This window comes from Bufo bufo, chromosome 2 (assembly GCF_905171765.1).
Source record: "Bufo bufo chromosome 2, aBufBuf1.1, whole genome shotgun sequence".
Taxonomy (NCBI): domain Eukaryota; kingdom Metazoa; phylum Chordata; class Amphibia; order Anura; family Bufonidae; genus Bufo; species Bufo bufo.
In genome coordinates, this window is record NC_053390.1 from 755,540,157 (window position 1) to 755,568,154 (window position 27,998).

The 27,998-nt window shown below is 44.1% G+C and overlaps 1 long non-coding RNA gene across 1 annotated transcript; it reads right to left on the reverse strand.

The window, feature by feature from the left end:
* Positions 1-446: 446 nt before the first annotated feature.
* Positions 447-22,179, reverse strand: LOC120991788. Its single transcript, XR_005776811.1, has 3 exons — positions 22,048-22,179; positions 5,768-5,774; positions 447-457 (listed from the first exon to the last, which is right to left on the reverse strand). It is a non-coding gene; the product is annotated as an uncharacterized LOC120991788 (long non-coding RNA).
* Positions 22,180-27,998: the final 5,819 nt, after the last annotated feature.

Genomic DNA, 27,998 nt, shown 5'->3' on the forward strand with positions numbered 1-27,998 from the left:
AGGGAGTCTGCTGTGGTAGTGAAACAATACTGTGAGTCAGTATGACATGCAGATGATTGGCGTCGCTCTTAGAATCACTGCAGACTTCACTTATTTGGGCAGTCACGGGGCCAAAACTGACCAAATAACTAAAGTATGAACTCAGACTTACAGGTCGATGTTAGCGTCAAGAAGAAGTGCACTCCTTTTACACAGTCGTCAGCTGAGTCCACATAGAACAGAACCTGTTCTATTAAATGCTTATACAAGTAGAGTTCCCCCGATAGAGTGGAGAGGGTGTCAGCAGTAAGCTGAAGTCACTGATTGGCTGGGGGTGTCTGATGTCACTTGGGACAAAGTGGATGACCGAGTAAACCATTCAAGAACCGCTGGGTTGCTGGTCAAGACACGACCTCTAGATGACACCGGGAGCTCAGGCCTCTCGCTGCGACTCCTACTGCCACGCCCCCTTACTCTGCTGCGATCTGTGCCTGTGCCAGAAACATTTAGGCCTCTGCCACTCCCCTGTGCAGGGCCTGGCACTTCTCTGTCTGACACTGTTAGATCAAATAAATAAATAAAAAGGAAATTAAAACACAGCAAAAAAGTCTGTAATTTTTTCACTTCACCACACAACGGCTAACAAGCCCTTTTTTTTTCCACTAATACACTCCAAAAAGGGCTGTAATTTTCTCACTTCACCATACAAGGGCAAAGACTTTTTTTGTGCCACTAATACACACCAAAAAGGGCTTTAGAACATATAACTGCACCGCTGAACAGCAAATATATTTTTCTTTTTCCATTTACACATGCCACAAAAGGCTTTAGAACATATAACTGCACCGCTGAACGGCAAATATATTTTTCTGTTGCCACTAATACACACCAAAAAGGGCTTTAGAACATATAACTGCACCGCTGAACGGCAAATAGGCCCTTATTTTTTTCCACTTATACACGCCACAGAAGGCTTTAGAACATATAACTAAAGATGGCCTTGCGGTTCGGCCGGCGGTCGTTTCGCAGCAAATTTTGCTCGTTCGCGGTTCGCCGAACATGCGAACATATGGCTATGTCGGCCGGCGCCATATTCTTTTGCATTGTGCCGAACTTTGACCCAGGACACATCCATCAGGTGGGACAGGACAGCCAATTGAGACGTTTCAGCACATGGACACACCCCCTACCCTATATATAAACCTGATCTGGCAGCGATTTTACATTCTGATTTTTACCAGTGTAGGGAGAGGTTGCTGTGTTGAGCAGGGACAGACTGTTAGAGACACCAAATGCTAGCTAATAGGGCCACAAAAGTCCTTTTAAGGACTGGAATAGGTGTGCTATTGATAGGTGTGACATACTGAGGTGTGTGATATACTTAGAATATACTTTCTAACATAGAAAGTATATTATACTGCATTTGTATTGTGCAGCAGTTATGTGCGGTTCTGCTGCAATACTGCAGCTATACAGAGGTGCAAACGTTATTGGAATAACTAATTGCAACTGGTGTGATATACCTGTTCCCCCCCCCCCCCCCCCCCCCCCCAAAAAAAATGATTGATGGGTGTGATATACCTATAATATACCTTCTAACATAGAAAGTATATTATGGTGCATTTGTATTGTGCAGCAGTTGTGAGCGGTTCTGCTGAGATACCACACCTAGATAGAAAGACAAACGGTATTGGAATAACTAATTGCAACTAGTCTGATATACCTGTTGCCCAAAAAAAAACTGATTAAGGGGTGCAATATACCTGCTTCCACAAAATACTGATTAAGGGGTTTGATATACCTGCTTCCACAAAATACTGATTGAGGGGTGTGATACACTGGCTTCCACAAAATATTGATTAAGTGGTGTGATACACCGACTTCCACAAAATATTGATTGAGGCCTGCGATACAGCGGCTTACACCAAATATTGATTTAGGGGTTTGATATACCAGCTTCCAGAAAATACTCATTAAGGGGTTCTATATACCTGTTTCCACAAAATACTTATAGAGGGGATAGATATACCAGCTTCCACCAAATATTGATTGAGGCCTGCGATACATCGGCTTACACCAAATATTTATTAACCCCTTAAGGACTCAGCCCTATTTCACCTTAAGGACTTGGCCATTTTTTGCAAATCTGACCAGTGTCACTTTATGTGGTGATAACTTTAAAACATTTTACTTATCCAGGCCATTCCGAGATTGTTTTTTCGTCACATATTGTACTTCATAACACTGGTAAAATGGAGTAAAAAAAATTCATTTTTATTTATAAAAAAAAAATACCAAATTTACAAACATTTTGGAAAAATTAGCAAATTTCCAAGTTTCAATTTCTCTACTTCTATAATAGATAGTAATACCTCCAAAAATAGCTTTTAGTTTACATTCCCCATATGTCTACTTCATGTTTGGATCATTTTGGGAATGCCATTTTATTTTTTGGGGACGTTACAAGGCTTAGAAGTTTAGATGCAAATCGCTAAAATTTTCAAACATTTTCAAAAACCCACTTTTTTAGGGACCAGTTCAGGTCTGAAGTCACTTTGTGAGGCTTACAAATGGGACATGGTGTCAAAAAACAAGTCCAGCCTTCCAAAATCCATATGGCATTCCTTTCCTTCTGCGCCTTGCCGTGTGCCCGTACAGAGGTTTACGACCACATATGGGGTGTTTTTGTAAACTAAAGAATCAGGGCAATAAATATTGCATTTTGTTTGGCTGTTAACCCTTGCTTTGTTACGGGAAAAATGGATTAAAATGGAAAATTTGCCAAAAAATACCTGTTTTGGCACCGTTTTTATTTTTTTATTATTTACAACGTTTATCTGACAGATTAGATCATGTATTATTTTTATAGAGCAGGTTGTTACGGATGCAGGGATACCTAATATGTTTACTTTTTTAAATTTATTTAAGTTTTACACAATAATATCATTTTTGAAACCAAAAAAAACATTTTAGTGTCTCCATAGTCTGAGAGCCATAGTTTTTTTTTATTTTTTGAGCGATTGTCTTAGTTAGGGTCTCATTTTTTGCAGGATGAGATGACTGTTTTAATGGTATGATTTTGGGGTGCATTTACCTTTTTCATCGCTTGCTATTACACTTTTTGTGATGTAAGGTGACCAAATCATGGCTTTTTTTACACCATTTTTATTTTTTATTTTTACGTTGTTCACCTGAGGGGTTAGATCATCTGATATTTTTATAGAGCAGGTTCTTACGGACACGGCAATACCTAATATCTGCACCTTTTTTTTATTTATTAAGGTTTTACACAATAATATCATTTTTTAAATCAAAAAAACTTGTTTTAGTGTCTCCAAAGTCTGAGAGCCATATTTATTTTTATTTTTTGGGCCATTGTCTCATGTAGGGGCTCATTTTTTGTGGGATGAGACGACGGTTTGAATGGTACTATTTTGGCGTACATACGACTTTTTTGATCACTTTTATTACCTTTTTTTGGAAGTAAGGTAGGCAAAATTTATATTTATTCATAGTTTTTATTTTTTATTTTTTATGGCGTTCACCGTGCGGGGAATGTAACATGACCGTTTTATAGATCGGGTCGTTACGGACGCGATGATATATAACATGTGTAGGGAATTTTTTATTTATTTTTTTAATCAGGGATAAATGTGTTTTTTTTATACTTTTTTTCACTTTTTTCCCTTTTTTTTTTTTTACCCAGACCCACTTGGTTCTTGAAGATCCAGTGGGTCTGATGTCCGTATAATAAAGTACAGTATAACTATATAGTGTACTGCACTGTATTTCACTCACTTTGTCCAAACAGATCTCTGCCTTTAGCACAGATCTGTTCAGCACCATGGACAGCAGGATGCCTGCGAAGGCGTCCTGTTGCCATGGGAACCTTCCCCGTCTGCCACAACTGAGCAGACGGGGAAGGGGAGGGAGGAGGGCTCCCTCTCTCTGTGACCCCATCCTGTCCGGGGGCTGCAAAGGCACACAGCAGCAGCCCCCCGATGGGAGAGGGAGGGAGCTCCCTCCCTCTTCACCTTTTCCATACAGCGTTCCCTACGGACCGCGGCATGGAAGGGGTTAAAACGGCTGACATCTGCACAGATGTCAGCTGTTTGAATCAGAGTGTCAGCAATGAGCTGACACTCTGATTCAACCGCTTGGTCATCCTGAGAATAAACGGGGGCGGGCAGAAGATCGCGCACCCGCCCCCCACACTGCCGCCCGCCTCCCGCCCGCCTCCCGCACCGCCCACAATCCTCCCCCCCGCTGCGCCCGCAGGCACAAAAACACAGAGGGCTGCAGGGGGGGTGTTAACATAGAAATATAGGCACTTTGATGTTTCTGATCCCTGCGGTCCAGAAACTTGCATAAGCGCTACAAACCGCAGGTCTGAATTGACCTGCGGTTTGTAGCGATCGGCAATGCGGGGGGGTCACAGGATCCCCCTAGGCATTGTCACAGGGTGCCTTCTGAATGATTTCAACAGGCACCCTGTTCCGATCACTGCCGGCCGTGAAGCAGTGATCAAAACTACACAGGATATACCGGTACTCCCTGGGTCCTTAAGGACTCGGGAAATAGGGCGTACCAGTACGTCCTAAGTCCCTAAGGGGTTAAGGGGTTTGATATACCAGCTTCCAGAAAATACTCATTAAGGGGTTCTATATACCTGTTTCCACAAAATACTGATAGAGGGGATTGATATACCGGCTTCCACCAAATATTGATTGAGGCCTGCGATACACCGGCTTCCACCAAATATTGATTAGGGGTTTGATTTACCGGCTTCCAGCAAAAGCTCATTAATGGGTTCTATATACCTGTTTTCACAAAATACTGATAGAGCGGATTGATATACCAGCTTCCACCAAATAATGATTGAGGCCTGCAATATACCTGCTTCTACAAATACTGCTCTTCTATAGGGACTTTGTCACAGGGTCATTTTGAAAATGACAGGCAGAGGAAGAGGCAGGCCATTCCGCAGGGGTGGTAGGGATCGGGCAGGTGCACCAGTGCGATTACGTCAAAGGACGCACCAGAGTTGGTTGAGTGGCTCACTCAGCCTTCCACTTCTGCACCCTCCTCATCCTCTGTATCTGCAACCTCCTCACTCTCTTCTGCTGTGTGCACCCCCAAAGACACCATCACCACTATAGCCCCTCCACTCGAGTCAGAGGAATTATTTTCCCATCCATTCCCAGACCTTACTGATGCGCAGCCATTCTTCGCATCGGATTAGAAAGAGGAGGTAGCAACGGCCGCCACCCAGTGGTCTGACGACAGTACCCAGATCAGCCCAAGGACGGAAGTCCCCGCTGTTGCTGCCTACTCAAAGATCTCTAATGTCAGTGGTGGTGAAGGTGATGATGATGACGTGTCGATGGATGTCATGCGGGTGCCACAAGAGAGGAAGAGAAGGATAGTTCAGAGGGAGAGACAGAGCAGCAGATAAGAGGTAGAAGGAGGAGAAACAGGCAAAACTCGCAGTGCACAGGAGTCAAAAAGCAAACTGCAAATGTATCTGGAGCGAGCCATCCACCATGCACGGTCACATCTGGAGCTCCCAGGACGCCGGCACATGGTTCAGCAGTGTGGGCTTTTTTTAACGTGTCAGCTGCTGACAATAGTGTTGCCATGTGCAGCCTGTGCTGTCAACGCATAAGTCCCGGTAAGCCCAACACTCACCTAGGGACAACCACCTTGAGAAGGCATCTGGCCTCCCATCACCGAGCCCAGTGGGAGCAACATCATCAGAACCCACAAAGCCACACTCCCAGCGCTCCACATCCTGCCTCTTCTCCTTCTCCTCTCTCATCCCATTTGTCCTCCACTCCACCTTCCACCGTGCCGTTGTCGCGTTCATCTTGCAAAAGGCAGGCTTCCGTGGCCCAAATGTTCGAACGTAAAAAGTTGATGATGCCAGATAACCCTCTTGCCCAACGGCTGACCGCTGGCTTATCGGAACTGCTAGCCCGCCAACTACTGCCATATAAACTGGTGGACTCACAGGCCTTTAGAAAATTTGTGGCCATTGGCACACCACAATGGAACGTCCCCGGAAGGAAATATTTCTAATAGAAGGGCATACCAGAGCTATATGGCCACGTTCAGAGGCAAGTGAATGTATCTCTGGCACACAGTGTCGGTGCCAAGATACATCTAACCACAGACACGTGGTCTAGCAAACACGGGCAGGGAAGGTACATAACTTTTACTGCCCACTGGGTGAACCTTCTAATGGCTGTCAAGCATGCAACCCGTGGCACCAGTGTGGATTTGGTGTTACCGCCACGGATTGCATGCAGGCCTGCCTCTTCTTCTCCTCCTCCTACTCCATCCTCCGTCTCCTCCTCGGCTGACTCCTCCTTTTCATTGCTACCACCTCTTCCGCTGCACCCCCCAAACTCCCCAGAATCTATTCAACTTGCCAGTTGAGACGTTGCCATGCTGTGCTGCAGCTGATGAGCTTGGAAGCCAAGAGCCACACCGTTACTGGACTGCTTTCAGCTCTACGGTCACAGGCCGATCAGTGGCTAACCTCGCTCAATTTGACAGTTGGTAAAGTGGTGTGCAACAACGGTGCCAATCTGCTGAGCACGCTGAAACAGGGCAAAATGACACACGTACCGTGTATGGCACACTTCCTGAACTTAGTCGTGCAGCGATTCGTTGCCAAATACCCCGGGGTCCAGGACGTCTTGCGGCAGGCAGGGAAAATCTCTGGCCATTTTAGAAGATCTTACACAGCAATGGCTCGTCTTGCTGACGTTCAGTGGCGACACAACCTGCCCGTCAGACGTCTAATTTGTGACAGCCCGTAGAGCTGTAACTCCACCTTGTATATGCTTGATAGGCTGCTCCAGCAGCAACGTGCTGTTAAGGACTACCTGTACGAACTCTGCAGCAGGACAGGTTCTGGGGAGCTTGGTTTCTTTTCACCGCGCCAGTGGCTGCTCATGCGCGATGCATGCAGACTTCTGCGACCATTGAGATCACCAAACTGGTCAGTCACAGCCAGGGCGCCATCAGTGACATCGTACCTTAAGCCTTTTTTTCTGGAGCGTGCATTGCGTCGTGTCACTGATCAAGCTGGCGAGGAGCAGGAGCTGGAACATGAGGTCGCAATGCTGAATGAATTCCCAGGGGGGCTACTCCATCTTAGACAAGTCAGGAGGAATCTGAAGAGGAGTCAGAGGAGGATGTTGCCTGTGGGGAGGAGGAGGAGCAAGAAGAGCAGGCTTTAACATTTTCGGGGATCCCTGATGTTGTCCGTGGATGGGGGGAAGAGACCAAGGACGACATTCTCCTGGGCGATGAGCAGGAGCCAGGGCGCTCCACCACTTCCAAGTGCAAATGGGGGCCTTCATGCTCCAGTGTTTGAAGAGGGACCCCCGTATAAAAAGCATAACGGGCAAGTACTGGGTGGAAACGTACTTAGACCCCCGGTACAAACACAAAATGGCATGTTACCGGGCTCACAGAGGGCTGTCAGAATGCAGCATTTCCAGGCCTTGCTGCGAGAGATGCTGCATTCTGCTGTTGCGGGCGCTGGAAGAGGAATTTCTGCCCACAGAGAAACAGGTGCGGGTACCAACCCTACCGAGCATTCAAGAAGAGGGCGGTTTGAAGATGTGTTAGTCACTTCGGATATGAGATCATTCTTGCAGCCAACCCATCGATAGCCGCCCTCCGGATCCAGCCTCAGGGAACGCCTAGACCGACAGGTGTCCGACTACATCGGGTTAACAGCCGATGTGGACACTCTGAGAAGCGAGGAACCCCTTGACCACTGGGTGTGCAGGCTTGACCTGTGGCCAGAGCTGGCACAATTTGCCATAAAACTCTTGGCTTGCCCCTCGTCGAGTGTCCTCGACGTTCAACGCAGTAGGGGGGGGGGGGGTCGTGACCAATAAGCGCACTCGCCTAGCTCACGACAGTGTGGACTACCTCACATTTCTAAAAATGAATGAGGCATGGATCTCAGAGAAATTCAACACCTGTGACGATCACGTTTAATTGAATTTCCTCATGCCAGCCCACACATATCCACCATCACTTAGAACAAATAATGGTCCCTGTCTTATGTAAATACAGCGACATAAAAGGCCGTTTCTGTCAGGTGAATGCCTAATGTTTTGGGCCTGTACTCCACTGGCCTGCAGTGAAGTTGGTATCCAATGACCGTCTAATATACCTCCAGCCACATAATCACTTGATCTTTTCTGTACGGTGAATGCCTAATTGTTGGGGCCTCAGAGGAATTCAACACCTGTGACGACCACATGTTATCGAATTTCACCTATTATCATTTGGGGTTTATTCAAGAGAAGGGATTTCGTTAGCCATGTTTTAAATCCAATTTTATATTTTTAGTTCTTTTAAACATACGTATTTGACATGTATTTGTACTGGCCTACAGTAAAATTGTTATCCAATGACCATCTAATATATCTCTAGCCACATAATCACTTGATGTTTTCTGTCCGGTGAATGCCTAATGTTTGGGGCCTGTACTCCACTGGCCTGCAGTAAAATTGTTATCCAATGACCATCTAATATATCTCCAGCCACATAATCACTTGATGTTTTCTGTCCGGTGAATGCCTAATGTTTGGGGCCTGTACTCCACTGGCCTGCAGTAAAATTGTTATCCAATGACCGTCTAATATACCTCCAGCCACATAATCACTTGATCTTCACTGTACGGTGAATGCATAATTTTTGGGGCCTGTAATCTAACTGGCCAACAGTAAAATTGTTATACGGTGACCGCCTAATGTACCTCCAGCCACATAATTACTTGTTCTTTTCTGTACGGTGAATGCCTAATGTTTGGGCCCTGTACTCCACTGGCCTGCAGTAAAATTATTATCCAATGACCGTCTAATATACCTCTAGCCACATAATCACTTGATCTTTTCTGTCCGGTGAATGCCTAATGTTTAGGGCCTTTACTCCACTGGCCTGCAGTAAAATTGATATCCATTGACTGTCTAATATACCTCTAGCCACATAATCACTTGATTTTTTCTGTCTGGTGAATGCCTAATGTTTAGGGCCTTTACTCCACTGGCCTGCAGTAAAATTGATATCCATTGACTTGACTGTCTAATATACCTCCAGCCACATAATCACTTGATCTTTACTGTACGGAATGCATAATTTTTGGGGCCTGTAATCTAACTGGCCAACAGTAATATAGTTATACGGTGACCGCCTATTGTACCTCCAGCCATATAATCACTTGTTCTTTTCTGTACGGTGAATGCATAATTTTTGGGGCCTGTACTCCACTGGCCTGCAGTAAAATTGTTATCCAATGACCGTCTAATATACCTCCAAACACATAATCACTTGATGTTTTCTGTACGGTGAATGCCTAATGTTTGGGGCCTGTACTCCACTGGCCTACAGTAAAATTGTTATCTAATGACCGTCTAATATACAGTGGGGGAAATAATTATTTGACCCCTCACTGATTTTGTAAGTTTGTCCAATGACAAAGAAATGAAAAGTCTCAGAACAGTATAATTTCAATGGTAGGTTTATTGTAACAGTGGCAGATAGCACATCAAAAGGAAAATCGAAAAAATAACTTTAAATAAAAGATAGCAACTGATTTGCATTTCATTGAGTGAAATAAGTATTTGAACCCCTACCAACCATTAAGAGTTCTGGCTCCCACAGAGTGGTTAGACACTTCTACTCAATTAGTCACCCTCATTAAGGACACCTGTCTTAACTAGTCACCTGTATAAAAGACACCTGTCCACAGAATCAATCAATCAAGCAGACTCCAAACTCTCCAACATGGGAAAGACCAAAGAGCTGTCCAAGGATGTCAGAGACAAAATTGTAGACCTGCACAAGGCTGGAATGGGCTACAAAACCATTAGCAAGAAGCTGGGAGAGAAGGTGACAACTGTTGGTGCGATTGTTCGAAAATGGAAGGAGCACAAAATGACCATCAATCGACCTCGCTCTGGGGCTCCACGCAAGATCTCACCTCGTGGGGTGTCAATGTTTCTGAGAAAGGTGAAAAAGCATCCTAGAACTACACGGGAGGAGTTAGTTAATGACCTCAAATTAGCAGGGACCACAGTCACCAAGAAAACCATTGGAAACACATTACACCGCAATGGATTAAAATCCTGCAGGGCTCGCAAGGTCCCCCTGCTCAGGAAGGCACATGTGCAGGCCCGTCTGAAGTTTGCCAATGAACACCTGAATGATTCAGAGAGTGACTGGGAGAAGGTGCTGTGGTCTGATGAGACCAAAATAGAGCTCTTTGGCATTAACTCAACTCGCTGTGTTTGGAGGAAGAAAAATGCTGCCTATGACCCCCAAAACACCGTCCCCACCGTCAAGCATGGGGGTGGAAACATTTTGCTTTGGGGGTGTTTTTCTGCTAAGGGCACAGGACAACTTATTTGCATAAACGGGAAAATGGACGGAGCCATGTATCGTGAAATCCTGAGCGACAACCTCCTTCCCTCTGCCAGGAAACTGAAAATGGGTCGTGGATGGGTGTTCCAGCACGACAATGACCCAAAACATACAGCAAAGGCAACAAAGGAGTGGCTCAAGAAGAAGCACATTAAGGTCATGGAGTGGCCTAGTCAGTCTCCGGACCTTAATCCAATCGAAAACCTATGGAGGGAGCTCAAGCTCAGAGTTGCACAGAGACAGCCTCGAAACCTTAGGGATTTAGAGATGATCTGCAAAGAGGAGTGGACCAACATTCCTCCTAAAATGTGCGCAAACTTGGTCATCAATTACAAGAAACGTTTGACCTCTGTGCTTGCAAACAAGGGTTTTTCCACCAAGTATTAAGTCTTTTTTTGTTAGAGGGTTCAAATACTTATTTCACTCAATGAAATGCAAATCAGTTGCTATCTTTTTTTTAAAGTTATTTTTTCGATTTTCCTTTTGATGTGCTATCTGCCACTGTTACAATAAACCTACCATTGAAATGATACTGTTCTGAGACTTTTCATTTCTTTGTCATTGGACAAACTTACAAAATCAGTGAGGGGTCAAATAATTATTTCCCCCACTGTACCTCCAAACACATAATCACTTGATGTTTTCTGCCCGGTGAATGCCTAATTTTTAGGGCCTGTACTCCACTGGCCTGCAGTAAAATTGTTATCCAATGACCGTCTAAAATACCTCCAAACAGATAATCACTTGATGTTTTCTGTACAGTGAATGTCTAATTGTTGGGGCCTCTGAGAAATTCAACACCTGTGACGACCACGTGTTATCGAATTTCACCTATTATCATTTGGGGTTTATTTAAGAGGGGGGATTTCGTTAGCCATGTTTTTAATCTAATTTTATATTTTTAGTTCTTTTAAACATATGTATTTGACATGTATTTGTACTGGCCTGCAGTAAAATTGATATCCAATGACCTAATATACCTCCAGCCACATAATCACTTGATCTTTTCTGTACAATGAATGCCTAATGTTTGGGGCCTGTACTCCACTGGCCTGCAGTAAAATTGATATCCAATTACCGTCTAATATACCTCCAGCCACATAATCACTTGATGTTTTCTGTCCGGTGAATGCCTAATGTTTGGGGCCTGTACTCCACTAGCCTGCAGTAAAATTGATATCCAATGACCGTCTAATATACCTCCAAATCCAAAAAATACATAGATAATATCCGACTGGCCAACGGTAGGATGGTTAGTGGACAAAATGCTATAGAGAAAGCTTTTTTGTATTACTTTTCAGATCTTTACAAAGCTGAATGTAAGATCACAGATGAAATGATGGATTCCTATCTCGATGGCATTGTTTTCCCAACTATTACCGTGGCCCAAAAGAAAGCACTTGAGGTAAACTTCTCCATTCAGGAACTTGAAGGGGCAATTAAATTATGCTCGGGTAATTCCACCCCCGGTTCAGACTGACTCCCATATGAATTTTACAGTAGATATAGAGAGATTATTCTTCCTAGATTGTTGGGGGTCTTTGCTGAATCGGTGGAGGATGGGAAACTGCCAGACTGTCACAGATAATGTTGCAGATAGCTGGAACTTATGAATAAACGTCCGACTGGCTTGATCCCAAACTAAGGAGCATATAGGTGAGCCCTATAAAACCCTAAGAGCTCTCCCTGACTGCTATGCCCATGCAAGGGTCTCAAGGATAGACAATTGCATGTCCACGTACCTAAGACTGTGTGACACCTGAAAACCCTATAATAGTGAGGGGACACGACCACCGGCTCCCTGCACTTAATATGGACGGAGTCAGGGTCACCTAGAATCAAGCCAGAAAGGAAACACAATACATTAAAAGACTTACCTGAGCAAACAGCAGCAGCAGCCTCCAGCAGTGAACACTTCATCCAGGAAGTAGTATAAACCACAAAGTGAGGCAGTATGGAAGGGAATATAAAGGGAGACGGTTAGTCTAAATAGGTGACACCTTGGAGAAGGAAAGGAGATAACAAAGTGAAACCAAAACAAAGAACGTCATGCAAGAGGTAGAGAAGGATGTCTGCCAGACCTTTTCACAGAACTGGCGGTGACACAGACTCAATGATGGAAGCTGTAATAACATTAATTCCAAAAAAAGGTAAGGATCCCACAAACCTGGGATCTTATAGACCAATTTCACTGCGTAATGCAGATGTAAAGCTCCTGGAAAGGATTTTGGCCATAAGGCTCTCTAGGGTCATTCCCTCCATTGTCCACCCGGACCAGAATGGCTTCATTCAAAATAAGGGCACTCATCACAATCTTCATCGGCTCTTTGCCAATATACAGGCCCCTGGGGGGCCGCCCGCTCCATCCTGTCACTGGATGCCTCCAAGGCCTTTGACATGGTGGAGTGGTGTTTCCTGTGGAGTGTTCTGGCCAGGATGGGCTTTGGGGAGAGAATCATAAACATCCTTAAAATTACTGTACAGATTCCCTGCAGCGAAGCTGAGTCTTAATGGGATCCTGACTACTAGCTTTGATCTAAACAGAGGTACTCGCCAGGGCTGTTCACTATCTCCACTGTTATTTGACATTTACATCGAGCCCCTAGCTCTGGCCATTAGGCAGGATGATCAAATTAAAGGATTTGGAACATTAGGAGTGGAAGATCGTATCTCCTTATATGCGGATGATGTTCTTTTTTTTATAGACACACGGAAATAACTCTCCCAATAATTATTTGAATGGTTAAATTATTTGGTGAGGCATCTGGTCTTCACATAAACTGGTCGAAGACTAGTTTGATGCCAATAGACCCGTTACCCCATAAGGAGGCCTTGATAACCCAGTTGGATGTTGTTGACACTCTTCAATACCTGGGCATGATGATATCGCCCAAGGTTGAAAACTTTGTCCAACTCAACCTGATCCCATTAATAACGGAAAATAGGGATTTGGTTGAAACTCCCCCTATCTAGAGCCGACCGAGTCTCACTGGTCAAGATGGTGATTCTACCGCAATTCCTGTATGTTCTCAGGAATACACCTATTTGGATAGAAGATAAATATTTTAAACTCATGGAAAGAATAATCAATGATCTAGTCTTGGGAAGAAAACGAGTGAGGCATCACAGGGCTGGGGTGGGGGAAGAGGGGGTTTGGGTTGGGGGAAGAAAGAGGAAAAAAAGGTATTGACTATATTGAGTGTCTACTCCAACTCTCTTCTTTGTGTATTTGTTTTATATACCAATAAAGTTGTTAAATTTAATATACCTCCAGCCACATAATCACTTTTCTGTCCGGTGAATGCCTAATGTTTGGGGCCTGTACTCCACTGGCCTTCAGTAAAATTGATATCTAATGACCGTCTAATATACCTCCAGCCACATAATCACTTGATCTTTTCTGTACAGTGAATGTCTAATTGTTGGGGCCTCTGAGAAATTCAACACCTGTGACGACCACGTGTTATCGAATTTCACCTATTATCATTTGGGGTTTATTCAAGAGGGGGGATTTCGTTAGCCATGTTTTTAATCCAATTTTATATTTTTAGTTCTTTTAAACATATGTATTTGACATGTATTTGTACTGGCCTGCAGTAAAATTGATATCCAATGACCTAATATACCTCCAGCCACATAATCACTTGATCTTTTCTGTACAATGAATGCCTAATGTTTGGGGCCTGTACTCCACTGGCCTGCAGTAAAATTGATATCCAATGACCGTTTAATATACCTCCAGCCACATAATCACTTGATCATTTATGTACGGTGAATGCCTAAAGTTTGGGGCCTGTACTCCACTGGCTTGCAGTAAAATTGATATCCAATGACCTAATATACCTCCAGCCACATAATCACTTGATCTTTACTGTACGGTGAATGCCTAATGTTTGGGGCATGTACTCCAGTGGGCTACTGTAAAATTATTATTCAGTGACCACATAATGTACCTCGAGCCAAATAATCACAATTTCTTTTATGTCAGGTGAATGCCTAATTTTTAGGGCCCGTACTCCCATGGCACATTTTTGAGAATTTCCCTTTAAGACGCATAAAAATGGCCCGTGGTTAAAATACATATTTTTTGTGGGAATTTTTGTCATTGATCCCCCTCTATTATGTCACTGTCCATGTTGTGGGACTATTTGTGCACTTCTAGTAAGGTTTTTCAGGTTCGCCTGCCATTAAAGTGAATGGGGCCCGCTGCGAACTTGCAGTTCGCGAACATTTGATCACATTCGCAAATTGTCCAGGCCGATGTTCGTCTATCACTACAGATAACTGCACCGCTGAACGGCAAATATATTTTTCTTTTGCCACTAATACACACCAAAAAGGGCTGTAATTTTCGCACTTCGCCACACAACGCCTATTAAGCCCTTTTTTCCCACTAATACAAGCCAAAAAATGCTTTAGAACATAGAACTGCACCGCACAAGGGCAAATAAGACATATAAATATTTCCTTGTAATAAACCATGTTACTGGCTGTAACACCCCAATAACAAGAACGATTTGCTGGAATTACAGAGCTGTATAATGGCAATTTGGATCCCCAGTCAGTGCAGCAAGGTGTAATAGGATTGTTCCTATTACCCAGGCTGTAACCTCCCCTACTGAACCCTGTTCAACATAAATGCTGTGGCATGATTCCTCCCTATCCTTTCCCTACACCTTGAATAATCTTTCCCTAAACTTGTAAATGGCTTTTTTAGCACAATTAAGTCTTTTCTAGCACTGTCCCTAGCACCTGCTGATGTCTCTCCCTGCACTAAGCACACTGGAAAATGGCAGAATCCAAGATGGCTGAGGCTATTTATAGGGCTGTGACATCACAGGGCTGGCTGGCTGTTATGCATGGCATTATGGGTAATCCCGCCTTCCCAGAGATCCTTGCTCCATGTCCTCACATGTGCAGCAGCCATTTTAGGAAAAAGTGTGATTCGATACCACGAAGCGCGAGGAAATTCGGATTCAGTGCGACTCAAATTTTTCCTGAAATTCGGATCGAATTCCACTTCATCGACTTCGATTTGCTCATCTCTAGTGAGCACCCTCTCAGCTCTGTCATCTACATGGTGGCATCTGCATCTTCCTCTTCCCTGGTAACTACATTCCTGTACCTGCTGTGTCCCCACCACCACCTTGCTGCATTGTGACCTTATGAAGCTACACCATGTATTCTTTGCATACTATACAAGAGAAATAGTCCGATGGTTCCACTTTATTACTTGAATTCATGAGCTTACTGGCAAACAGGCCCCATAATAGTGGGAGATTTAGAGGGTACTATCTGTCAGCTTATTATAGTGTGTCATCTTCTTCTGCCGCTATACAATCATTACAGTGTGAATCTTATTCTGCAGCAGATAACACCCGGCAGTACGCTGCGCTCCACAATCTCTGTTTATCTTTAATAAGGACACGTTGTATCTCTTCTGCCTTCATTATGTAGATTATTACTTTTATTAAAATCATACAGGAAAACATACTTTTTATTATTTTTGCTATTTTTAACATCCACTCTAGTCCTGATCTCTAGATAAATATCTAGCCTCCTCTGCAGAATGCAGTCTGATCTCTTGGTCATGTTTCAGCTTTATCTGGTTGATCCTCTGGAAATGTCTACATTTTATAGAAAACGTTAATAGCTGAGTGTATTATTTAAGGCATTGTGTTGGTAAATGGAGCCTAATGGTGTAAATGGGAATAACCTAATCAGCTGTACATAAAGAGTATGCAAGCAGCTACCTCTGGTCTGGTACCTGAGGCTTGTGACTGCCATGAAACGTAATCGTATTTGTATAGTGGTATTATTTAGACAGTATATGGCACTTTTACTTGATTTACGGAAGTGTCATTATATGAACGATATATGGTGGAATTTACTAGGGTATGGTGGGACACTACTACAGTCCCTGACAAAAGTCTTGTCGCTTCTCTATTTTGTAGAAACTCCTGCTATTAACCTGACTTTTAATTAATCAATTGGTGTTAGAAATAGCTCATATGAAAAGCTAAAGCCCTCCCAAATGATGTTTAATGCACTGAAATAAATTAGTTTCACTGAAAAAAGATTTATCATTTAATCAAGACAGAAAGGTCAAATTTTGGCAAGACAAAAGTTTTGTCGCCTATACAGAAATTTAACAACTTTACTGCAAATCCAAAAATATGTCAGCAAATTAAGTAGTGGTGCTGTGAGATCCAAATTTAATATCTTGTATGACTTCCATGAGCTTGAAGGACAGCATCCATGCGGTTTGGCAAGGATTCATCAGGAATAGCAAAGAAAACAGTCTTGCATGCCTCCCAGAGTTCATCAATATTCTTTGGTTTCGTTTCCATGCTTCATCTTTTATCCTACACCACATATGCTCAATGATGTTCATGTCCGGTGACTGGGCTGGCCAATTCTGGAGCATCTTGATCTTCTTCGCCTTAAGGAACTTTGATGTGGAGATGGAAGTATGCGATGGAGCACCATCCTGCTGCAGAATTTGGCCTTTTTTATGGTTGGGAATATAAGAGGTAGCTAAGATTTCTTGGTATTTTAGACTATTGATGTTGCCTTTCACCCTGCAGATCCCTCGCACACCCCCATAGTGGATGTAACCCCAGACCATGATTTTGCCTCCACCAAACTTCACTGTTTTCTGGGTAAATCTCGGCTCCATGCGGGTTCCAGTAGGTCTCCTGCAATATTTGCGGCAACTGTGGTGTAATTCAACAGAAGATTCATCTGAAAAATCCACCTTCTGCCACTTTTCCAGCGTCCATCCTTTTAGCAGGCTGTGGGCCTTGGCAAAGGCCACACGGTTTTTCAATTGTCTTTTGTTTAGTGCTGGCTTATGGGCACTGATTCGACCATGGAGGCCATTTCGAGACAGAATCCGACAAACTGTTCTAGGTGACCAGGTCTCGTGGAGCTCTGCTGCAGTGGAAAATGTGCTGGCCTTGGATTTTCGAGCCAACAAACGGTCCTCTTGAGCAGTTGTCTTGCGGGGTCGGCCTGACCTGCCCTTGTCTAAAACGTCTCCAGTCTCTACAAATCTTTTTTTTATCCTCTGAACTTGACGCTGAGACACATTGAAGGTGTCTGCCACATCAGCAGTGGATCTGGTCTTCAGCCTCTTGATAATCAACACTTTAGTCTCCGGGTGAATCTTAGGCATGTTTGCAGAGGTCTAGTTGCAGTTGATGTGAAGGTCTAGTGTACTGGGGTTCTTTTTATACACACCTGAGACCGAATTGATCCATTATTAGTCACAGGTGAAGCTCATATGACAAGGTTACAACACTTATGTCTTTGCAAAAATTGACTCAATGGGCTTTACCAAGCTGTGAATATTAGAATACTTTTTGTCAGTTTCGTTTTGCACTGAAACATTATTGCAAAAGCTGTTGGGATTAAAATGACCCATTTCTTGTAACAAAATCTTGATTAGAAATATATTTTAGTGCTAGACTCAAAGCAGCACTGCTTGTTGTAGATGTATTAGGTCTTCCATGCTGTTGCTGTGAATGTGATGTAGAACATGAATGTAGAACATCTAGAAGCACCAGCAGCATTCGTGTGTATAGGTGTGTGTGTGTGTGTGTGTGTGTGTGTGTGTATATGTCTCTCTCTGTCCATGTCTAAAGGCAGCAGCTGTAACTTAATCTCTCAGTGACAATAAAAAAAAAGTCTCCTCTCTACCTCCTGTATATGGATATTATCTGCTGAGAGTGAGTGAGGAGAGGAATCTGATAAGTGGAGAAAAAGGCATATATTACAGTTTCTTATCTCTGCTTGTACTATTGATTTAAAGACTGTTGCTTATAATTAGAGGTACAGTTTAAAGACATTTTGGTAATTTTGGTGTGCTTGCCAATAGAGTGCACCATTTTCAGTACAATAACTCTGAACATGTTCTGTAGACATAGGACTAGCCGGCCTAGCTTCTTCTCTAGTACCGACACAGACAGCACAGGAAATAAGTGAATGGCCCTGAATTTTCATGCCTTTACTCCATAATTCAGGCTTTAGAAAATCACAAAATGCAACTTTTGTGACTTTTCGGGCTCATCTGAGCAAAAATTTTGTGACTTTTTTCATTTTTACACCACTCACTCCAGTTTTCAAATATTGGTGGGAAAGTGGGTATACAGGTGAAACTCAAAAAATTTGAATATCGTGCAAAAGTCTATTTATTTCAGTAATTCAAATTAAAAGGAATCACATTAATGCAGCTTAAAATTATAATTTTGTGAAAAGGTTCAATATTCTAGGCTCAAAGTGTCACACTCTAGTCAGCTAATTAATCCATACCCCCTGAGCAAAGGGTACCTCAAAATTGTGACTTTGTGGTTTCATAAGTTATAAGCTACAATCATCCAAATTATAACAAATAAAGGCTTGAAATATCTCGCTTTGCATGTAATGAGTCTATCTCTTATGTTAGTTTCATCTTTTAAGTTGCATTAATGAAATAAATTAACTTTGCACTATATTCTAATTTTTCGAGTTTCACCTGTAGTTAGCTATGTTAATGAGTTTCACTCCACATTTATCATTGAGACTTTCTCAAAAAGTGACCCAAAAAAAGTTGCAATCTCACTCCAGTCAGAGGGTGGAGAAGGGGAGCTGGAGTAGCTTTTCTAGACAAAAGTGTTAGGTTTAAGTATTAGACAAATTTAACAACATGCGATGTTTGATAAATGTTGCATAAAGTGCGCCAACGCAGACTGAAGCAAAACTGATGTCAAATATTCATGATAAATTCCCCCCAATGTCTTGTTCTATGGTGTTTCTGGCTATATACAGTATCTCCAAAAAGTTTGTACACCCCTCACATTTTTGTAAATATTTTATTCTATCTTTTCATAGGACAACACTGAAGATCTGACACTTTGACACAATGTAAAGTAGTCAGTGTGCAGCTTGTATAACAGTGTAATTTGGTGTGACCTTAAAATAACTCAACACACAGCCATTAATGTCTAAAGTGCTGCCATGGATCCCTCTAAGGACCAGAATTTTTTTCCACTATGTCCTGGTATGTAAAACCACTGAAGAGGGTGTACTTTGTTTTTCTCACAACCAGGGCCGGTGCCACCTGTAAAGCGACCTAGGCAGTCCCAAGAGCCAGACTGCTGCCAGAGACCAGATCATCTTATTGTCCTGGTGGTAAGTAGACAATGCAATATGTTTATTATTTCATTGTTTAGTTATTAATACTACATTGGAAACTAATTTACCTCACATTGAGGCTCCATTCACACGTCCGCAACGTGTTTTGCGAATACATGGAGCCGCAAAACATGGAAAGCGGCAATGTGCGTTCCGCATTTTGCGGACCGCACATTGCCGGCACTAATAGAATATGCCTGTTCTTGTCCGCAATTGCGGACAAGAATAGGACATGTTCTACTTTTTTGCGGAACGGAAGTGCGGACCCGGAAGTGTGTATCCGCAATTCCATGTCCGGGCAGCACATCGCACATCCATAGGAATGAATGGGTCCGCAATTCCGTTCCGCAAAATGCAGAACGAAATTGTGGACATGTGAATGGAGCCTAAAAGGACACTATAGTCCCAGAACCAGTACAGTTTAATGTAGTGGTACTGGTGTCTATAGCCTGTTCCTGCAGAGAAAAGACACTGTGCAGTACTGGTGGTAAAGGAGCACTATAGTGCCAGGAAAACAAACTCATTTTCCTGGCACTATATAGTTGTTAGGAGTGGGGCACCCTCGTGTCCCCCTCCCACTGGGTTGAAGGGGTCATGATGTCATGATATGGGCAGATCATCTGATAAGGGGGTGGGGGCGGCAATTTTTATCTTGCCTAGGATGGCAAAAATCCTTGCACCGGCCCTGCTCACAACTGTATGTAAACTATTCTTCTAATTCCTTCTAGATGCCATAAACTGATGCCTCAGTTACATCATGCACAAGCTCCACCTGTTTGGGATTGCAGTAAGTAGGCAGTGCATTAAAAATGAACAATTCTGCAATTTTGGTCGGACATTCGTGAAATAATAATCTCAAAACAGATTTTTAGAAATGTATCAAAGTCTGAAGAGAGAAGATATGCACAAGAATAAGTAAATAGATTTCCTACATAAAAAAATATAATTCGTATGATTCATAATTCATCATACAGTATCTCACAAAAGTGAGTACACCCCTCACATTTTTGTAGACCCATGGATAGATGGCTTCACATTTGACTCTTGCATACCTTGGTATACAGAGGAGATCATGGTCGACTCAATGACTGCAAGGTGCCCAGGTCCTGTGGCTGCAAAACAAGCCCAAATCATCATTCCCCCCCACCAACGTGCTTGACAGTTGGTGTGAGGGGATTGTGCTGATATGCTGTGTTTGATTTTTAACACACATGGCGCTGTGCATTATGGCCAGACATCTTCCCTTTGGTCCTGTTTGTCAAAATAACATTGTTCCAGAAGTCTTATCATTTGTCTGGTGCAACTTTGCACACTTAACCCGTGCATATTCTTTGTAGAAAAAAAAGGTCTTTCTCCACACAAACATGCCATACTTTTTCAGTCTTTTTCTTATTGTACTGTCATACATTTGAACCTTTAACATGCTAACTAAGGCCTTAGAGTCTTAGACGTAGCTTTTGAGATTTTTGCAATTTCTCTGACCTTGGGTGAATTTGCTGGGACGTCCACTCCAGGAAAGATTTTCAAATTGTTTGGAAATGGCTTTATTGATTTACAGGTAGCAACAAGATAATTGCTTTTGTTTTTCCTCTTTGGCATTGTGTTAATACACGCTCAAATACTCCAGACCAGAAAACTGCCAAAACTTCTGCTTTTGTAGATGAGGTCACACTTGAAGATAATCAATCAAGGATATTTGGTTAGCAGTACCTGTCTGCTACTTAAGCTCTTAATTTCTATGAAAACAGCAAAGGTGGATTTAGACAAACCAATAATCATCCAGATTATCCGCAACCATTCTGTACAACTCATTCCCGATAATTTTGCCATCGATCACCCGATGAATGAGCAAAACGCAGGCACCACCAATCATCGTTTCTGGGCAGCAGTTGGTGCTGTCTAAACAGCGATCTTCTGCCCAGAAACAATGATTCTGTATGAGGACGAGGGATCGCTATAGCACACTCTCCTTCACTGAGCGAGCAGCCAACTGTCGGGAAGGAATGCTTCCATCCCGACAATTGGCCGTTCCATCGGCCTGTCTAAACCCGCCTTTAGGGTTTACTTATTTTTTCATGTCTCCTGCATGTTGGCCTAGTTTGTGTTAAATAAATAATGACAGTGTAATTTTTTGTGTGTGTTGTTCATCTGAGGTTATATTTACCTAATTTTAAGAACATAAAAACCCAGATGTATGTTCATTTACCATGTGAGAAGGGAACAACTGATTGCAGCCAAAATCATACCTATAGGTTAATTGACTTTCTACAAACTTGTCTCTAGTGTCTATGTGTCTGATATCAGGGAATTAGATTGTGAGCCCCATAGGTGACAGGGACTAATGTTAGTGATAACAATATCTCTAGGCTTTGCAGAATACATTGGTATTATAGAAGCAGCAGGAAATAAAAATAAGTAAAAGCGGTTTTGCACATCCTTATTCACTTGCATGGGCGTCCGCAGGGGGGGCAAGGGGGAACAAGTGCCCCCCCCTGGGGCTCTGGTAATCTGTGAACTGAGTTCTGCCTCTGCTCTGCAGCTGCTGCACTGCGCAGCGCCGCAGAGTGAGGAGCGGTATCTATCAGGAGCATGCACGCGCCCTGATGAATCACCAGGGCCGGTAGCGCACGGCTGTACAAAGCTCCGCCCACCTTCCGGGCAGGAAAGACATTGCGGAGCCGGAGCAAGAAGAAGAGCCGCCCACAGTGTGCCGGCCGCTTCAGTACTCCACAACCACAGGCAGCCTGAATGAATGAGCGAGAGCGACACTAACACAGTGAGTGACAGTCAGTGTCACAGACCAGTCAGTGTGACATTACTCCCTGAGTGTTAGGTGTGGGGTGACCAGGCGGTATATGAAGGGGCAATACTGCCTGGTATTATATGGACAGCAGATATGGCATCCTCTGGGCAGTACTGTCTATGGTCAATTCATCCTTCACAAGCACCCTGACTGCCACCTGCTTGGCTATCAGTGAGTGACAGTCAGTCAGTGTCACAGTGTGACTACTGAGTCACTCCCTGACCCTGAGTGTTAGGTGTGGGGTGAGTCACTGATAGCCAAGCAGCAGGCAGTGAAGTGCCATGAGAGCCAGGCCAAGCAGGTGGCAGTCAGGGTGCTGGTGAAGGATTACCATAGACAGTACTGCCCAGAGGATGCCATCTCTGTTGTCCATATAACAGGCAGTATTGCCCCTTCAATCATATACCGCCTGCCCGCCTGGTCAGGGTGACCAGGCAGGCAGGCAGTATATGAAGGGGTAATACTGGTGGTAAGCCTGGTATTCTGCAGACCATCTGCTTGTAAGTTACATATGACAAAAGCCTGGAAGCGTTCAGGTACAGAACACAACATTTCATTTGTTGGCGACAAAATGCAAATTAACATATTGCTGAATGCTGAGACTATAACAAAGGGTGCAAAAATAATATCAAATTAATAGACATTCAAGTGAAATAAGAAGAATTGGTCTTTCCTTTTGTGGGGGCTTCCTATTTTAAAGTTTAGTCCCTGTACACAAACGGGGTTCCGTTCCACACTCTTATATCTGCAGTTAGGCTTCATACACGAGCCCGTTTTATAATTAATCCATGTAGGAGGTTACATTCTGCATGAAAGTTTTTTTTCCCCAAAGCTCGTTTTTGGAAACCATTTTTTGGTTCCACTTACAGTATAGGAAAGCATTATCGGCAGGGGCGTAGCCATAGGGGGTGCAGAGGTAGCAGTCGCTACCGGGCCCAGGAGCCTGAGGGGGCCCAAAGACCCTTGTGCCACATAAGAAGACACCAGTATTATAGAAAGACACCTGTTTTAGAGAAAGTGCATGCTGGTCAAGTTATAGCTCTGGCTGGAGGGAAGGGGTTAGGTCAAGAATTTGGCATGGGGGGGGGGTTGGGGGGATGGTCTACTGTTTAATTTTTTGCCGCAGGCGGCATGAAGGCTATGTGCTTCCCTAGCCACAAAACACTGAGGGAAGAGGGGGCCCAAGCTGAACACTTGGACCAGCGCCCATGAGCCTTTAGCTACGCCTCTGATTATCGGTAATTAAGAAATATCTACTGTAGCTGTCTATCAAATAATTTATGGAAAATAAATGTAATGGAGTAACGCAGGAACATACTTTCTTTATGTCCATGGAGACATGGCATGTAGCCTGGGTTTTCACCATAGAAAGAGGCATCTTGCTGTATAGGGAGAAAAGTGGGAATTTGTTGGCCTACAATGAAAATTGGGTTTTCAAGAGTTTGAAAAAGATAAAGATGTGGACAAATGTACCAGAGCATGGATGTCAATAAAATTATGCCCCTCCCTCGAAAAATTTCTGCGGACGCCCATGTAATCACTTGCATTATTCTGTCACTTATCATGCAATGCTTTTTTGTCAAATGGAGGCTGGATTGGTGTACAAAACATGTCATTAGCTTTGTCTGGTCCCTCCATAAAACAACTGACCAGATGCAATTGATGTATGTGAGCCCTACAATGCAGAAATATGCAGAACAGCTTATAGGTATGGCTGCTGGGGGTCTGTCCATACTACAAATCGTGTCTTAAAGGGTTATTCTGCTTTTGCAATTTTCAGCATCAATTGTCAGGAAACAAAATGAGGTTTCCATCTGGGCTTCAAATAGATTTAAATATGTGATGTTCATGCTGGGTGGGGAAGGAGAGACAGGGACCCAATGCTGCAGACCCTTTCCAGTCCTGGGAAAAAAAGTGTGGGAACTCACCCAAGATCCACTGCAAACCCCCCCCCCCCCCCCCAAAAAAATATTTCGCTGAAAAATATATTTCGTCAGTGCCTCTCATCAGCCCCCCCGTCAGTGCCTCTCATCAGCGCCTCTCATCAGCCCCCCCCGTCAGTGCCTCTTCATCAGCCCCCCCGTCAGTGCCTCTTCATCAGCCCCCCCATCAGTGCCTCTTCATCAGCCCCCCCGTCAGTGCCTCTTCATCAGCCCCCCGTCAGTGCCTCTTCATCAGCCCACCGTCAGTGCCTCTCCATCAGCCCCCCCGTCAGTGCCTCTCATCAGCCCCCCCGTCAGTGCCTCTTCATCAGCCCCCCCGTCAGTGCCTCTTCATCAGCCCCCCCGTCAGTGCCTCTTCATCAGCCCCCCCATCAGTGCCTCTCCATCAGCCCCCCCGTCAGTGCCTCTCATCAGCCCCCCCCATCAGTGCCTCTCATCAGCCCCCCCCCCACGTCAGTGCCTCTCATCAGCCACCCCGTCAGTGCCTCTCATCAGCCCCCCCCCACATCAGTGCCTCTCATCAGCCCCCCCACGTCAGTGCCTCTCATCAGCCCCCCCCCCCACGTCAGTGCCTCTCATCAGCCCCCCCCTCACGTCAGTGCCTCTCATCAGCCCCCCCCCCCCACGTTAGTGCCTCTCATCAGATCAGCCCCCCCCGTCAGTGCCTCTCATCAGCACCTATAGTATAAATAAAATATGGAAAAAAAAAACACACTTACCTCTCCTGCTCCTGGACGCAGACGCTCCTCTTCTACTGCTGTAGGCTGCGCACGAAGTGACGTCACAGATCGACTCACTCGGCTCCTGTGCGCAGCCCTCACCGCCGACAGCCGAGGACCAGGAAGGCGGCGGTGAGTACAAAGCCTTCACCGCTTCCTCCTGGTCCTTTTGCCCTGAAAGGGAACGGCGTTCCTGCCATGAAAAAAGTGCAGGAACGCCGTTCCCACGCGTTCCCCCTCGACTCGACCCCTGAGACCCTCCATGTGAGTCTTGTGTATGTAAACACATATGTGGGTCACAGATTACAATTACACTAGAAGAGTCAAAATTCCCTCAGAACTGCATCTGAATTATATAATTTAGTAAGGTTGAATACTGGTGTGTTACTGGAAAACCCCTTTAATTCTAAACAGCAGTGGTGTACCCTTCATGGAGGCAAACCACACAACTACTATGGGGCCCAGGGTTCTCTTGCTGTTCAGGACATGAAAAAAATGGATTTTCATGCAGCTGCTATTAGGGGAAGCTCAATGCAAAGAGATTTTAACAGTGTCCATTTCAGTCAGTGGTATCTGTAAATTCCTATGCACTGAGATCCTTGCAGTGGTGGCACAGCTTTATAGTACTGTCACGACTATAGATGGCCTTGCGGTTCGCCCGGTGGTCATTTTGCGGCGAACTTTGCGCGTTCGCGATTCGCCGAACATGCGAACATATGGCAATGTCGACCGGCGCCATATTCTTTTGCATTGCACTGATCTTTGACCCATGACACATCCATCAGGTAGGACAGGACAGCCAATGAGACGTTTCAGCACATGGACACACCCCCATTCTATCAAATAACCCAATCTGGCAGCCATTTTACATTCTGCGTTTCGCAAGTGTAGGAAGAGGTTGTTGTGTGGAGCAGGGACAGACTGTTAGGGACACCAAACGCTAGTTATTAGGGCCACAAAGTCCTTTTAAGTACTGGCATAGGTGTGCTATCGATAGATGTGATATACTGAGGGGTGTGATATACTTATAATATACTTTCGAACATAGAAAGTATATCATAGTGCATTTGTATTGTGCAGCAGTTGTGTGCGGTTCTGCTGCGATGCCGCAGCTATATAGAGGGACAAGCATTATTGGAACAACTATTTGCAATGAGTGTGGTATACCTGTTGCCCCACAAAAAACTGATTGAGGGGTGTGATATACCTGCTTCCACAAAATACTGATTAAAGGGTTTGATATACCTGTTTCCACCAAATATTGATTGAGGCCTGCGATATACCTGCTTCCACAAAATACTGATTAAGGGATTTAATATACCTGTTTCCAGCAAATATTGATTGAGGCCTGCAATATACCTGCTTCCACAAAATACTGATTGAGGGCTGCAATAAACCTGCTTCCACAAAATACTGATTAAGGGATTTAATATACCTGTTTCCACCAAATATTGATTGAGGCCTGCGATATACCTGCTTCCACAAAATACTGATTAAGGGATTTAATATACCTGTTTCCAGCAAATATTGATTGAGGCCTGCGATATACCTGCTTACACAAAATACAGATTAAGGGGTTCGATATACCTGTTTCCACCAAATAATGATTGAGGCCTGCGATATACTTAGGCACAGGGTCATTTTGAAAATGACAGGTAGAGGAAGAGGCAGACCGTTCCGCAGGGGTGGTAGGGGTCGAGCAGGTTCACCAGGCCGGAACCTAAGTGGGAAGTTGGAGAAGGCGCGTGCGATTACTTCAAAGGGCGCACCAGAGTTGGTTGAGTGGCTCACTCACCCTTCCACTTCTGCACCATCCTTGTCCTCTGTATCTGCACCCTCCTCACTTTCTGCTGTGTGCACCCCTAAAGACACCACCACCACCACCACCACCATAGCCCCTCCACTCGAGTCAGAGGAATTATTTTCCCATCCATTCCCAGACCTTACTGATGAGCAGCCATTCTTGGCATCGGATTAGGAAGAGGAGGTAGCAACGGCCGCCAACCAGCAGTCTGACGACATTACCCAGATCAGCCCAAGGAGGGTGGTCCCCGCTGTTTACTCCTAATGTATATATCAAACCAATATATCACGCATGGAACCATAACATGAACTCCTATAAATACACTAGACGCCACACTAAATAATAAGCAAAAAACTTTATTAATAATCCAACATCAGGACGATAACCATCTGACATAAATAATAAAAACATATACTAGAGAAGTGCAAGAATGTGAGGAAAAGATCCCTCCAACTGCGGGAGTGAATATAAGTCAATAGTCCAGCTCAGCAGACTCAGTGGTATATATTACCACACACCCATAATATTAAAAGTAATAGGTGCCAACAGGCATCCACAAAATACGTGTCACTGAGGACATCTGCAGTGGATCCAAATTAGGAACCGTTTCGCAGTCGCGCTTTGTCAAGGGCACAACTAACCTATCTCCTACCCCTCCTATATACTCATAATAAGTATCGAACAGCCAATGGGCTATCTTGCTTAGCCGCACCTCCTCCTCCGTCACCATCACATGGGCTTGCGATGCCGTGGCTCCTCACATGGGGGACCGCCCAAGTGAACAGTCACCTGATGCTGCCAAACCCCCAGGACGTAACCTTCCACAGCAGTCACATGATCGGCGCTAAGTAAGTATACATGGTTGCACACTATGAAATATATTACCCCTTATAATTATCAACAACCACCCGCCCATCTATTATATTATAATCACGTGAGAACTAACCACATAGGGATACATGCAGATAAGGGACACAACGCCCCATACATGATTTGTAACACATACATAGGTTAAAACACCTTCGCAAAAATTTATAAGCAGTAGTGTGCATGAAAGTAAAAAAAAGGGGTGATAAAACATGATATGATATAAAAATTTGTGCCAAAAAATATAAGTGACAATGACT